General features: G+C 32.9%; 2 pseudogenes; both read left to right on the forward strand.

The window, feature by feature from the left end:
- Positions 1-508: 508 nt before the first annotated feature.
- Positions 509-15487, forward strand: part of LOC133193280 (stabilin-2-like) — a 42243-nt pseudogene continuing 27264 nt past the window's right edge.
- LOC133193088 (uncharacterized) lies at positions 7490-11772 on the forward strand (annotated as a pseudogene).

The raw sequence follows: 15487 nt of genomic DNA on the forward strand, positions 1-15487 counted from the left end.
CTGTTGACATTAGCTAACGTACCTAGCTCTTTATTAATTTTTTTTAAACTTTAAAATATTTATTTTACATGGAATAAAACAGTGTTTGGTTCGATGACTTATTAAAATAAAATGAATATTTGAATAAAAATGGAAAAAAATTATTTATGCATAAGATACTATAACGATGCAAAAATGTTATCTAAAATGCAGGGAAGCACCAACAGACATATATTTGAATTCCTTTCTTCGTTTTGATATTTGATTTCGATATGTGTATTCAGTAGATAATTGGAAAACAAACAAACAAAAAAAAATCTTAAAACATTTGAATGCAGTACCCAACCTCTTAAAATGAATTTAGAATTGAGAAATCGGTCTAAAATTTTCACTTCAAACAATCATTATTATGCTTACCGATGATGCAATGTACTCTAAATTTGTGGATTTAAATCCACCCCCGGAAGCATGCCATTTATGAGAATCGTTTTTCTGTTCAGGTAAAAAACATGTTGAAATTCATTGCAGCATGGAAACTCGAAGTGTGACTTTTGGACTGTTGATTGCATTTTATTTCGTTAATTATGTGCAAGGAAATATTCTTCAAATTCTACAAAGAACAACAAGATTTTCTAAGGTAAAGTCGAGCATCTTTATTCCCGTTGAAAGGTTTTAATATTACTAGGTTAAGGTGTGACTTAAGTAGATGTAATTGCGCATTTGAAAATGTCAATTACTGTAAACAACTGGCAGAGTCTATATATATCGTAAAGGAGTAGTTAAAAACAATTGGTATAAATACACAAATTCAGGGATAAACAGTTTTAATCTGTTCACGAGGGATATGCACCACTCCAATACAACACTCTAGCTATTTCCTTAATAATGAAGTAAACATTTAATGATGCATGTAAACGTTTCAATTTTGCTTTAATGGACATATCAATTGTATATAAGTTACAGATAATCTTTAAAAATGTAACTAAGAAAATCTATAGCTATATGTAAGATGGAAAATTGAAACAAGCCTGAAGTTTTTAAATGAACATCTGAACTGTTATATACGGAAGCCCAATAGTGCAAACCAAAAATAAATAAAGAAAAACGAAATTATTAAATAAAGAAAAACGAAATTATTAAATAAAGAAAAACGAAATTATTAAATAAAGAAAACGAAATTATTAAATAAAAAGCAAACGAAATTATTAAATAAAGAAAACGAAATTATTAAATAAAGAAAAACGAAATTATTAAATAAAAAACTGAAACTAAAATACGGAATTTATAGATGTGCATGGTAAGGGCCTGAACCCATGAATCATTCCATAAAGCACACGTGTTCTATGACCTGATTTTGTTTCGACATTAAAACAAGTGCGATATTTGCATTTACACTCAGCTATTCCCGTATCGATAACATAACCAGTTGGAGTAGACAATCATAATAGATGAATAGGGGGAGAATTTTACCTTTGGTTATCCAATATGCTTAGATCTATGTTTTTATCTTACATTAACATGATTAATGTGAACTTAATTTGACCAGTCTGATGAATTGGCCAGTGATGACAAGTTTACGTTAGTATTAGCTTTCTTAAACCCTCAACTCAGAAGGTCTAATTATTAGCAAACAATGAATCTGGACATGAAACATCAAAGAGATTATGCTAATAAATTGCACAAATATTTAAGATATACATGTCTGTTAAGATTCCGTTGTTTACAATTGCTGAACCTTATAACATTTAGGAAATGCCCATGGTTATACATCTTTTTTTCAATTATAGCACAGTACAAAAAATGCTGTAAAATGATACGTTACCGATCGGAACCCATTATAAATTATTGTTTAAAGAGAGCAAGTGCAAAAATTAAACAAGACAAAATTGTTACAATAACTATATTTTAATGATTGCTTACTTTATTAAAAATTAAGCAAAACACCTCTAATTTCTTGCACAGGCGCTCCCCATGTAATTCTGTAAATGACGGATGATATATATATATATATATATATATATATATATATATATATATATATATATATATATATATATATAATTATATATATATATATATATATATATATATATATATATATATATATATATATATATATATATATATATAGGTCTACCCCTCAATACTATAAAATCAACCTTGTTGATTTTATAGTATTGAGGGGTAGACCTATATATATATATATATATATATATATATATATATATATATATATATATATATATATATATATATATATATTCTTATCATTCGTCATTTACAGAATTACATGGGGAGCGCCTGTGATTTCTTGGTCATTTATCAAAGCATAATTATAAGTGATGCACCAAGTACTAGCTTTCCTAAAAAGCTTATCTGACTTGAGCAAATTTATTTTTACGCGAAAAATCAAGAAAAGTTGAATCCAGTTTAATCATCATGACTGTGAGTCATGAAATGCATTATGTTGTTAAGATACAAGAAAAGTTCAAATCAGTGTCATCAACATAAAATAAAACTTGGACATGAATTTTATTCTTTTTACGTGCACTATATTAGGTGTAATTTCTTTTTTTCATGGACGTAGGAACCGGGGGGGGGGGGGCGTGTCCCCATTCATACATTATAAGTATTTCATGCTTGAGTCTCCTAAATCATGGCTTGAGTCCCCATAAATCATGTAAATATTAACTTGTGATAACTTTTTTATGCTCTATAAGGAATTTTACTTGATAGTGCCCTCCCTTAACTGAAAATTTCTGAAATTTCTTCCAACGAGCCTGTTCATGGATATAAAGATATAACAAGTGCTTTAGAAAGAAAAAGTTACAACACATAAAAATCTACACAATCTGAACAATTTTGATAATTAAGAAATATTTATTATTAAAAAAATTAAACGTGTTACAAATGAGCTAACATCTTTGCATTTAGCAAAAAAAATATTCAAAATCTATATTCTTCACTTTGATATGTTTTAACTATGAATAAATCAAACGTCTGCAAGTTATGAATATGTCCAGATTTATAAAAAAAACTAAAGGTAGAGAGACTTAGTATGCAATCAAAATAAACATCCATTAGTTAATCTGATAAAGATTATCGACAAGTGTTGACCTGACCAGCTTCATTCCTTCTGTTTTGCTTGACATGAATGATGCATTCGAGAAAGGCCAAATGTATGTAACCTGTAATGTATACTGTGATAATAATGACATCAGCTCCATTGCTCTGCATGGCTGGTTGTTTCCTTTACTCCTCATGCTCTCCAATTGATGGTTAAGATAGTATGAAGTTTCCAAGATCAAGTTATCACAAGAATTCTATTGAACGACTTGACCAACAAGCCTTGGCTAAATCTAGTATTGTCTGACGCCATGACGTCAGACAATAACTATTTGTTCTCACATATTCTAAATGACAAATTCTCAATCTGTATTTATAAGTCAGTGATAGTTGTGAACAAACAATGCACACACTTGCATAACAAATCCAACAAGTATTCAAACCATTCTCTTTATTGTTTCAACAACCTAAGATTTATGGGTACACAGAAAGGGTACTAGGTTTAGTTCGGTGGGAATTCAGCGATACGATACGCAAGACCTTGACCTTTCAGCGATTCATGAGCTCTTTTGGAATGTCATTAATTTCATGTAAGCAGAAACAGCCATCCTCGCTACGTCCAGGCTTACAGGCTCAAACTTTGACGTTGTGGGCCCGGGGATGCGACACAGCATCAAATTCGCGTAAACAAAATTGAACAGTTATGAATCATTTACTTTACAAATGTGAATTATAGGCTGTGAGCACATAATGTTTTTCTACGTTTGTCAATTTGACATTTATGTAAGTTTTTTTTTTTCATTTCCCCCACACTTGTTTCAATGTCGAAACAAAATCAGGTCTATAGAATTACTAAGTGATGCTTTATGGAATGATTCATGGGTTCAGGCCCTTACAATGCACATCTATGAATTCCGTATTTCAGTTTCAGTTTTTTTTATTTAGTAATTTCGTTTTCTTTATTTAATAATTTCGTTTTCTTTATTTAATAATTTCGTTTTCTTTATTTAATAATTTCTTTGTCTTTTATTTAATAATTTCGTTTTCTTTATTTAATAATTTCGTTTTCTTTATTTAATAATTTCGTTTGTCTTTTATTTAATAATTTCGTTTTCTTTATTTAATAATTTCGTTTTCTTTATTCAATAATTTCGTTTGTTTCTTTATTTAGTAATTTCGTTTTCTTTATTTAATAATTCCGTTTTTTATTTAATAATTTCGTTTTTTATTTAATAATTTCGTTTTCTTTATATAATAATTTCGTTTTTTTGTTTCTTATTTTTTTGGTTTGCACTATTGGGCTTCCGTAGTTATAATGATATACGGTAATCTCAAAATTTCTTTACCAGGAAGTAAATCAAGGTTTCAAAAGGACAAAGACACACCTGAATTGCCATCCTTTTTGCAATTTTACAGTATACGTGTTTCTACTTTAAAATAACGCCATGCAGTTTATTTGTTTGCACTTAAAGGAAAACCTTCAATATTCAATAACAATACATTTTTCATAACGTTAGACAACCTGTTTTCAAACACATTGCCTCGGGCTTTGTTATTAATTTTGTATATATTTTACCTGGTGTGTTGATTTGTTGCACTGCACACATCATTATATATGAACCGATAACTCTAGCGTCGGTTTTTCTTCCTAACATTTTATTCTAACTTTTTATAAACGAAAGTTTTCATTTTTTAGGTCACCTGAGTAAACTCAGGTGACCTATTGCTATCCGTTTTCGTCCATCGTCGTACGTCGTTCGTAAACTTTTGAACATTTTTAGCTTCTTCTCTGGAACCGCTCAACCAATTTCAACCAAATTTGGCATATAGTATCTATGGGTGAAGGGGAACAAAAATTGTGAATTTCATGGTCCCTGCCCCCCTGGGGCCTGAGGGGTGGGGCTAAAACCACCAAAATTAATGCAATCTTAAAAATCTTCTTCTTTACTCCTGGACATCAAGCAGTCAAACTGTTGGCATCATTGTAACGAGCATTGAGTCCTCTACCAAAATTGTGAAATTCATGGCCCCAGGGTCAGGGGTTCTGGTGCTAGGGCTGGGCTATATAGATCATATAGTGAAAGTGCATTATTTCTTTGAAAATCTTCTTCTCTGCTCCTGGGTATTAAATAAACTAACTAAGTATATAGTTATGATGAGTAAGAGTGCCTCTTCCAAAATTGTGAAATTCATGGCCCCAGGGTCTGGGATTCTGGTGTTAGGGCGGGGCTCTATTGATTATATAGTGAAAATGCATTAATTCTTTGAAAATCTTCTTCTCTGCTCCTGGGTATTAAATAAACAAACTAAGTATATAGTTATGATGAGTAAGAGTGCCTCTTCCAAAATTGTGAAATTCATGGCCCAAGGGGCAGGGGTTCTGGTGTAAGGGCGGGGCTCTATCGATTATATAGTGAAAATGCATTAATTCATTGAAAATCTTCTTCTTTTCTCCTGGGTATTAAATTCAGTAACTAAGTACATAGTTAGGATGAACAAGAGTGCCTCTTCCAAAATTGTGAATTTCATGGCCCCTGGGTCAGGGGTTCTGGTGTTAGGGCGGGGCTCTATTGATTATATAGTGAAAATGCATTAATTCTTTGAAAATCTTCTTCTCTGCTCCTGGGTATTAAATTCAGTAACTAAGTACATAGTTAGGATGAGCAAGAGTGCCTCTTCCAAAATTGTGAATTTCATGGCCCCAGGGGCAGGGGTTCTTGTGTTAGGGCGGGGCTCTATCGACTATATATAGTGAAAATGCATTAATTCTTTGAAAATCTTCTCCTCTCCTCCTGGACATTAAGGTGATAAACTAAGTACATAGTTATGATGAGGAGGTGGGCCTCTTCCAGAATTGTGAAAGCTATGGCCCCTGGGTCAGGGGTGCTGGTGTTAGGGCGGGGCTCTATTGATTATATAGTGAAAATGCTTTAATTCTTTGAAAATCTTCTTCTCTGCTCCTGGGTATTATTTAAACAAACTAAGTGCATGGTTATGATGCATAAGGATGCCTTTTCCAAAATTGTGAATTTCATGGCCCCAGGGTCAGGGGTTCTGGTGTTAGGGTGGGGCTCTATTGATTATATCGTGAAAATGCATTGATTCTTTGAAAATCTTCTTCTCTGCTACTGGAGATTATTTAAACAAACTAAGTACATGATTATGATAGACAAGGATGCCTCTTCCAAAATTTTTAAATATATCGCCTCAGTTTTTGGGGTTCTTGAGGAGGGGGGGGGGGGCTCTATTGATTATATAGTGAAAAAGCATTAATCATATTAATTAATCATTAATTAATCCTGTCGGCTCCTTAGTGTTGAGCTGATAAATAAATTGCTTAGCTATGATGAAAATGGGAGCTTCGAACAGAATTTTTAAATCTTGTGGTCCTAGGGTCAGGGTTTCTGTCATAACGAGGGGGGGGGGGGGGGCTTTTGATAATATAGTGGAAAAGTGTTAATTCTTTGAAGTCCATAGTAATGATGATGAGAGTTACTCTTCCAAATTTGTAAATTTCTTGACCCTTGGTCTTGGGTTCTGGTGTTAGGGTAAGGCTTTGTTGAATCTGTAGTGAAAATGCATTGTACCTGTGAAATTTATCTCTGCTTCTGGGCATATCGGAAGCAAACTGAGTAAAAGTTTTAATGATATGAGTAAGCGTATTTCTACCAGATTTGTAAACATCTGGACCATTCGTCTAAGCATTCTGGTCCTGGGCAGGGCTCTATTAATTTGTATTCTACTGAGAGAAGTTATTCCCCTTTTCCATTCACATTTGATAATTAATCACGGTAAATAATGTATTTGAAAGGTTAATAGAATAAGATAATTATGCAAGAATGTTTATCGTATAATTAAAAAAGTACTTTCTTAGTTTTAATAATCAGATAGACCTGTAAGTAATAGATAAATAAAAATGAGACAAAAATAACTTATTTTATTAAAAGTTCTTCAAAGACCATAAGAGAGGTCAATGCTAGAGATCTTAATATGGGTTTAAAAATAGTACAGAAGCACTAATAGTTTGTTAATAGACTGCATGGTGATAGTGTTAAGTGGAGGACAGATTAGAACTCAATTTCTGAGTTGATAATGAATACTAGACTAATTATTTTGTTGATCCTGGCCCCGGGGCCACGAACGTTTTATTTTACTCAACTCAAATCTGAGTTTAACTCTAAGTTTTTTACTCACCTGAGCTACGACTCAAAAAAGTGTGCCACGAAAGTTAAAGCAACTCAACTCCGCTGAGTAACAAAACTCAAATTATTTTTTATGATGTAAGTGGCCTTGGCAATGTAAATAAAAGAAAAATAAATAATGAAAAACATAATCTCTTTGTTTTCCTTTTGAATCTACCTCTATAATGCCAATTCACATAATTGTGACGTAATATTCTTTGTTTTGATGACGTTGCATACTACGGAACAGCTGTCTCACCAATATGGAAGAAATGGATGTACTGTATGATATCATAGTTGAAAATCCTTCCAAAATTAACGAAACAATATTCGAGGCTGTCGAAACTCCCCTCGCAGCATCCACTCAAAAAAGGAAACCTTCCTGGAGCGACTTAGAACAGAGCGTTTTAATTGAATTTGTTTCAAAAAAATGAGCAGAAACTTTTTGGAAAGTTTAAAGGACCGAAGGGGAAAAGTAGAGAGAGAAGCTGCCTGGGAGGATGTAGCAAGAGCTGTAAACGAGTATGTTTATTTCAAAGAATTATATTTATAAATTTTCTTACCTTGATAATTTATTTTATACGTTTTAAAAATTCTATAAAGTTTAAAATTATTCTTGCTTGTATCTTGTTAAGTTAAATTAAAGATTTATTTAATTTATGAGCTTTTTATTTAGTTAATAACACGTCATCTACGAAGACTTTGAACAGACTGTATATGATGCACAAATAGAAAGTGCTCAGAACAGAAAAAAAGAAAATAAATGTCAGGTCCATTTTCCATTTAAACTTAGCATAGTGATAATATATCATACGGCAAATGGTTTAGCATAAAAGATTGTACTATTTATAACCCGGGCTACCCTTCTCCTTTTTAAAGATTTTCACTGAAACAAAGATTAAAGCGCAAAGAAATGTTTTCAGTTAATTTAATTTACTTTTCATATTGATATTTTTTAAGTGTGAAAAAACTTGCAAATTACTTATGTGTGTCATGGAGGTGGATTTGATGGGCGCACATGCAACCCCCCCCCCCCCTTTCCATCTAGGAAGTCTTCATAAAACTTATCATATTCATTCAATACTGAAGAGTTGCAAGTATTGAGCTGTATTTCTTTTCACAACTTATTTCCGGTTTATTTCTGTTACAGAGTAGGTATTTACTTTCGGACAGGGAAGGAGGCATCAAAGCAGTATGCCAATTTGAAATCCAGAGGTACACATCTAAAAATCATTTACTTTTTGTTATTCTGACTATATTCTGAATACAAAGCACATTTCAGTTAAAAAATCATCTTTATAGCATCGTTTCATAATATATATATGCACATGTATCGGTAACAAGCGCGAATCCAGGAATTTTTTCCAGGGTGGGTCAATCCCCAATCAAAAAATTTCCAACCTAGAAATGTCTTGACAAGCCAAAAAAAAAAAAAACAAAAAAAAACAAAAAAAAACAAAACAAAAACAAAAACAAAACACAAAACAAAACAAACCCAAAAACAAAACAAAACAAAACAAAGCAATCTAAATTCCATTTCCCCAACGTGAAAAAAAAAATTGTGTTGGTGTTGGGGTCCACGTTTTCTAGAGGGGGTCCAAGTTCGTTTTTTACTTGCTTCAGTATATACTTTTAAGAACTCTGCAAATTCTGGAACCCCCCCCCCCCCTCCAGATCCGCGCATTGGTAACGCTCTTTTATTTACAACGGAGTCTCTAAAAGAAATAAAGAGTTTGACAAGCTAAAATAAATTTTATTATTATTATTGTTCTTAACGTAGCAAAGAACAAACTGTCCCAAATTAAAAGACCCAAGACAGGTGGAGGTCCAAAGCCCCCATCACCAACTTCTGTTGAGCAAGCCATTTTGGATACTTTGGAGGGAAGGCCGTCCTTGCAGGGATTAGACTCAGGTTTTGATTCTGGTGGTAAGAATACTTTCTTGATGTAAATGAAATACATGTAACCACCTTTAGCAATAACCTTAATACTATTTCGAGAGATTTTATATTACTATATTGGATATATACGCAGTTCGAATCACCTAGTAAATCAAGTGAAAAAAAAGCATATATATATATGTTTATTTACTAGACATACGCAAAGAATACGTACATGTATTAAAATTCTCAACAGATTTTTCACTTTAAGGTCAAAATCTAGTAAAGGACTTTACACTATATAACCTTTTGGTGCTAGATCCATTATGACATCATAATCAATTTTAACTTTCTTTTTCCCGTATTTTACGGCTCCAATAGAATTATGTAGAAAATAAAGTATTTTCATGGAATTCAATTTGAAATCATGTGAAAAGTAATCCCGATACCTATATTCAATTTAATATTATTTTAAGAAGAGGCCAAGGACATACAAATTATCGTTTTCTGAGAGACCGTAGGCAATTTGGATACATTTCCTTTGTCTGATATGGAAAAAACTCCCATATTCATGACTGGTTTTCTTAATTTTTCATTGAAAATGACAGTTTGAAATATGATTTTTCGTCTTGTTCATTTACAAATTATGCCCCGCAACACCTTATTTGACCAAGCTAAAGTTATAAAGCATCATTAAAGGAATTTATTTCTCAAATTTGAGAAATCTATAGGCACCTTTCATTTACTAGATCTTGACCTTAAAAGCGCTAAAATCGTGCGTTTTTTTTAAATTAATTGATTTATTTATTTGGAAAAGGGGTCAAAATCCTTGCGCGAAAGCTCGAAATAAAAGTGTTAAATCGTATATATTTTTTAAATATTATTTTGCATGATAATTATTGAGTTATATTAAGGAGAGGAACTAGTAAGTTGATAAAACTTGTTTCTGATCCTTTTGATTGTCAAAAAATTTGTTCAAAACAAACAAAAGTGTTACGGGGCGCTCAAAGTTACTCATATTTTTATTTTATGCATCATTGGATAGTTACATCATTCTGTTTTAACAGAATTAGAGGGGGGGGGGGTTGCAAGTACAAAAACAAGTTATGTTTCTGCTAAATCTTACAAACAAGAAAAAAAATTATACAATGTAATATATTCCCTCGATTATTACATATAATATGTTATATTTTCAAAATCAGTCTGACCATCAAATTTGCGACAATGTAAATGCATACAATCTTAGAAAAGCATGTCATTCTCTAAATTGATCCTTATCCTTATCTCTCAATCTTGCCATAGACTAAAACCACGTGACTTTCATCAGAAGAAACAATTGTATATATTCTATGAAAATGTGTACAAATATCCTTAAAGACTTTGAATGTCATCTTGAGTAGAAACTTTAAAGACTTTGAATGTCATCTTGAGTAGAAAAAAAATATGAGCATAACAAAAAATCATTTATTATAGGTATTGGTGGCCAAAAAAAAAAAAAAGAAAAAAAAAAAAAAAAAAAAAAAAAAAAAAAGAAACAAAAACAAAAAACAAACAAACAAACAATCAAAGAAAATAAAAACATTCCATGGTTAAAATATTATATTTATACTTGTAATTGTACTGCAAAACCTCTTAATGTGCGATATCACACGAGTCGTTTTCATATAAAAATAGTGAAAAAGAGAAATTTGGCAACCAATGAAAACGATATAATACGACTTAATTACGATACTTGCACATATAAAGCAATTGAAAAATGAATTAGTTAGGAAAAAAAACATGTACATATAATTACAATAGATTATATTCACCTGCACATTTAATGCATAATAACCCTTTCTGCACACATATTCGGCCTCGTTCTGGGCAGGACATCGAATTCGAATTAATGTGCCGTCTACACAGCATACCACATTAGGAAAACCTTTTATAAAATTAAACAAATAAAATGAAAAAAACAAATAATAAACGTATCAGTGTTCACATATTTACTAATCATCAGTTTATTTCAAAATATTTTAAATTCGATTTTTGGGGGGGGGGGGGGTGATAATAACCTTTTGTCTTTTCTTTTAATCATTAATTAAAATATTTATTCCATATTTGGCCAGAATGAAAAATTAGATAAATTATTAGAAAAGACATTAGAAAGAAAGAAATTATCAATAATTCATGCAAAAATTACGAGTCAGCTACATGAACACAAGTAAACAAGATATATAGCACCTGACTTAAATAATATTATATTTATATTTACCCCCCCCCCCCCCCCCCCCCCAATGTATATATATTGCAGATCATTGTTTTAATAAGGCTATATTTGTTTTCATTTTAGCAAGTGTAATATAATAATCTATTCATTCCCATAACAATTAATTGCTAAAATTGAAATATGTCATAAAACAACAGCTTGGATTAACTTCCGAAAATATAGAAATTTGGGTAATTTCGCGCACCATACTTTTGTGCAGCTGATTCTGAGTTATCTCCCTTATAAAATGGAATAAGTTCATGGAGTATGATTTGAAAATTGTGTGCGACATTTCAGATAGTTTTGGTTTTTTTATTATACTTGTTTCTTATGATATAAAGAATGTGGAGGCTGCTTTGCGGAACAGACTATTAAAAGTCATTGAAAGTGTGTTTATTGGATGTTTTATGACGTAACATTAGGCCTAGCGTTCGGGCACTGTACATCGACAGGTAAGTAACTGCCAAGTACGCAGTTGTTTTAGACTTGTCATGTCAATACAGATAATCAAATCTTGGACATGTGTACCTGCTAAACTGTAGAATTTAGTGCGTATCTCTGCAGTTTCAGGTATTGATGGGAAGCGAATGAACTGTCTGGCTAGCGAACAGAGGAGGGAGGTAACTTCTCGTACAGCTCGTCCTGTAGTCGACTTAGAAATAGCCAGCGAGTCCCCAATAAGTTGGTAAAACGCACCCGTAGCAAAAAAACGAAGTGCTAGTAACACCTGTAACAATGGTGGCAGAGCCGAACTCCTCTTCGTCGGATGTTCCAGTTGGTTTTCAATGAGACTACATATGAAGAAAATAGTGGCGGATCTAAACCTGTATCTCATAAAAATTTCTTCCTCTGTCAACGATTCCAGTGGATTTGATCTATCCTGAAGTCGACGTGGTATCCTCTCTTGCCTTATAATGTTTTGCATTATAATGCGCCTGGCAGCCATTTTTGTGTTGAGTTGACTTCTAAGACAGCTACCTAGCAATCTCGGATATTTTGAGAAAAACTGAAGAAAAAACTCTAATTGAGTAAGACTCAAGTTCCGTGGCACACTTTATTGAGTTAAACTCAGCGACTTGAGAAAAAATCTCAGATTTGAGTAAAATACAGTCTTTGAGTTCGACTCAAGACGTTCGTGGCCCCGGGGCCAGATCTTCCTACTTCTCTTGTTTTTGTTCCTCTGCTCTGCCTCTGGGTATTAAGTGATCAAAGTAAGCATGCTAACTGTATAGTTATGATGAGCAATAGTGCCTCTTTCAAAATTGTGAATTACATGGCCTCTGGTGCAAAATACAAACCAAATTCAATTGTTGGAAAGTTGTTACATGATACTCAGGTGACCTATAAGGCCCGTGGGCCTCTTGTTGTAATTAAGTCAACATTGTTAATATTTGTAAATTTCAAAAAAATTATATGAAACTGTTTTTTTTTTAATTTTACAAACAATATTCTAGAAATGATGAAGTAAGGTTTAGTTCTTCAAAGTACAATAAATCGATGTTCAGGTCACAAATGTCATATTTTAACCGCAAGCATTGAATTGCATTTATTTTAATAAATTTTTCTATTTTAATGAACATTAGTTTAAAGTAGCATTTATATTTTATCATGTGAATGCATTTTACCGAAAATATAAAGAAGAAACACGGTGTCATTAGGTGAATTAAAACGATTTGGAAAGTAAAAGTGTCTAATGATTCATTCAAACACTTGTTCATTTTCAAAAGAAATATGGCCTTCAAAATTAAAAGGATTTATATTTGACAGCCTCTAAAAATTATACAATAAAACATTAAATTTTTTTAAATAGATTTTTGACCAGAGAGCCAGACCCAGAGTTTGTTTTGACGTGACCATCAGTATTGCTACTAAAAATAAAAATTCAGTGTTAAATATGTCAAAGAAGTACAAATTGTATCGGCAACCTTTGAATGTACACTATGATGGTCTCCCTTGTATTATACATAAGTAATGATAACATGCAAAATCATGTTCATCGTGTAATCATCAACAAAATATTTTAAATTTGCAGTTTGCACAGTTAGTTACTCGGGCACAACTAACAAGGTTTTATGAATCTCCGACCAGTATGACGGTGTTCGCATTCAATGACGGGGCTTATAATCAGCTGCCGTACAAAGAACGCAATGTAATAGCAGCTACAACGTTACTGAGCTCAAAGATTACCTCAAATTCTGTACAAGTAGGTATTGCAATTAAACATTGCTAATATCTTAACATACAGTTGTATATCTTTTGCTTAATCGAAGGATCTAAGGATCATTATTATAGTTATAAAAATGTGATTGGGTTGTATGCATATGTCAACAGGATATACATGTATAAAGCTTTAATGAATGTTCAGAGCTAATAGTTAGCCTACCCCCCTCCCCCTTTTTTTGACAGAAATCAGCGTATAGACACCTGTCAACAAAAATTTGCAAAAGCCGAATACTACAGATCATGGATATCGCTGGTCGCAAAACCTGGCTTTTCATTATTTTTTTTTATTCACCATTGAATGAAAACAGTAATAGAAGTGATCAGTTTTTTTTATCACCATACTTATGAGCTTCCAGCACAAGGCGATTGATTGATTGATTGTATATTGTTTAACGTCCCATTCGAGAATCTTTCATTCGTATAGAGACGTCACCATATACCGGTGAAGGGCTTCAAATTTTGATCTTTACTCGGCACTCAGGGCCATTGAGCAGTGAGGGATCTTTATCGTTCCAAGCCTGCCGTGACACGGAGCCTCGGTTTTTAAGGTCTCATCCGAAGGACCCGCAACTTTCACTTCAAAGTGCCGAGCGCCTGGCGAAGGAACAGTTCCTACCTATTTTTTATCGACTTAGGTCAGTCGCGGCCGAGATTCGAACTCACGACCTCCCGATCACGGAGCAAGCGCTCTACCGACTGAGCTACCGTGAACGGTCCAGCACAAGGCGAATGATATAATAAAAGATTTATATACATGCATATTTTGTACGTATACATACTACTCAGAATCATTAGCACGTGTAAAACAATGTCTGGAATTCTTGCCTCCATCTTTGTCGTTTTCAGTTTTGGGAAATCGCATTGCAACCACTTCTATTCAGAACAACCAGTACATGCGAAGCAGCAGCTCCAATGGCGACCTACTCTTTTTCAGAGAATAGACACGGTAGGTCACGTCTTATTTACTTGTATTAAGAACACGTAGCTGGCAGAGTATTAGTTTATAATTGTATATAGTTCATGGATCGAGATTCACAACATGTTTCATGAGGAACACATTTTGAGGAAATTTCAGCGAAAATGATATATCTGATAATATTTGGATATTTCTTTCTGAAAAACAGAAGGATTTTCATCATTTGATATCTTTTGAAAACACCATGTAATGTATGCTGTTTGTTGTATTAGAACATCTGATATGATTATAATTTTAAACAGGTAAATTCCTGAAAAATAACCAATAGATAACAATTTTGTAAAGTAGGTTGCATATGTCATACTGGTATTGCGTTCTTTCAGACCTCGGGCCTCACTTATGCACCAAAGTATTGCGTCAACGGTGTGGAGATATCGGATGGACCAAACCGTGACATCTCGGCCACCAATGGGGTTGTTCATGGTCTAAATGGAGTCATGCGGAAGACAAGTCAGAGGACAACATACGGATGGATCCAAGAACCTGAAGATACTACACATTGATTTACGTATGCAGCTGTTTATTGCATATTACTATCAAGTTGTGATTTGCGATATAGACAATTTTAGTTACATGTTTATTTTTATGATTTAGAAATTTACTTAAAAAATATACTTACTTTTATCACCTTGAAAGACCATAGATATGTAAATTACTGTGTAATTACATGTACATGTAAATTTGTGCCAATTTGATGATTGATTGATTGATTGTATATTGTTTTACGTCCCATTCGAGAATTTTTCACTCATATAGAGACGTCACCATATACCGGTGAAGGGCTTCAAATTTTGACCTTTACTCGGCACTCAGGGCCATTGAGCAGTGAGGGATCTTTATCGTGCCAACGCCTGTCGTGACACGGGACCTCGGTTTTTAGTTCACCTGAGCCGAAGGCTCAAGAGAGCTTTTCTGATCAACGAGTGTCCGGA

The sequence above is a fragment of the Saccostrea echinata genome, unplaced genomic scaffold (assembly GCF_033153115.1).
Source record: "Saccostrea echinata isolate AGI-Se365-2 ecotype Australia unplaced genomic scaffold, CSIRO_AGI_Sech_v1 ptg000027l, whole genome shotgun sequence".
Lineage (NCBI taxonomy): Eukaryota > Metazoa > Mollusca > Bivalvia > Ostreida > Ostreidae > Saccostrea > Saccostrea echinata.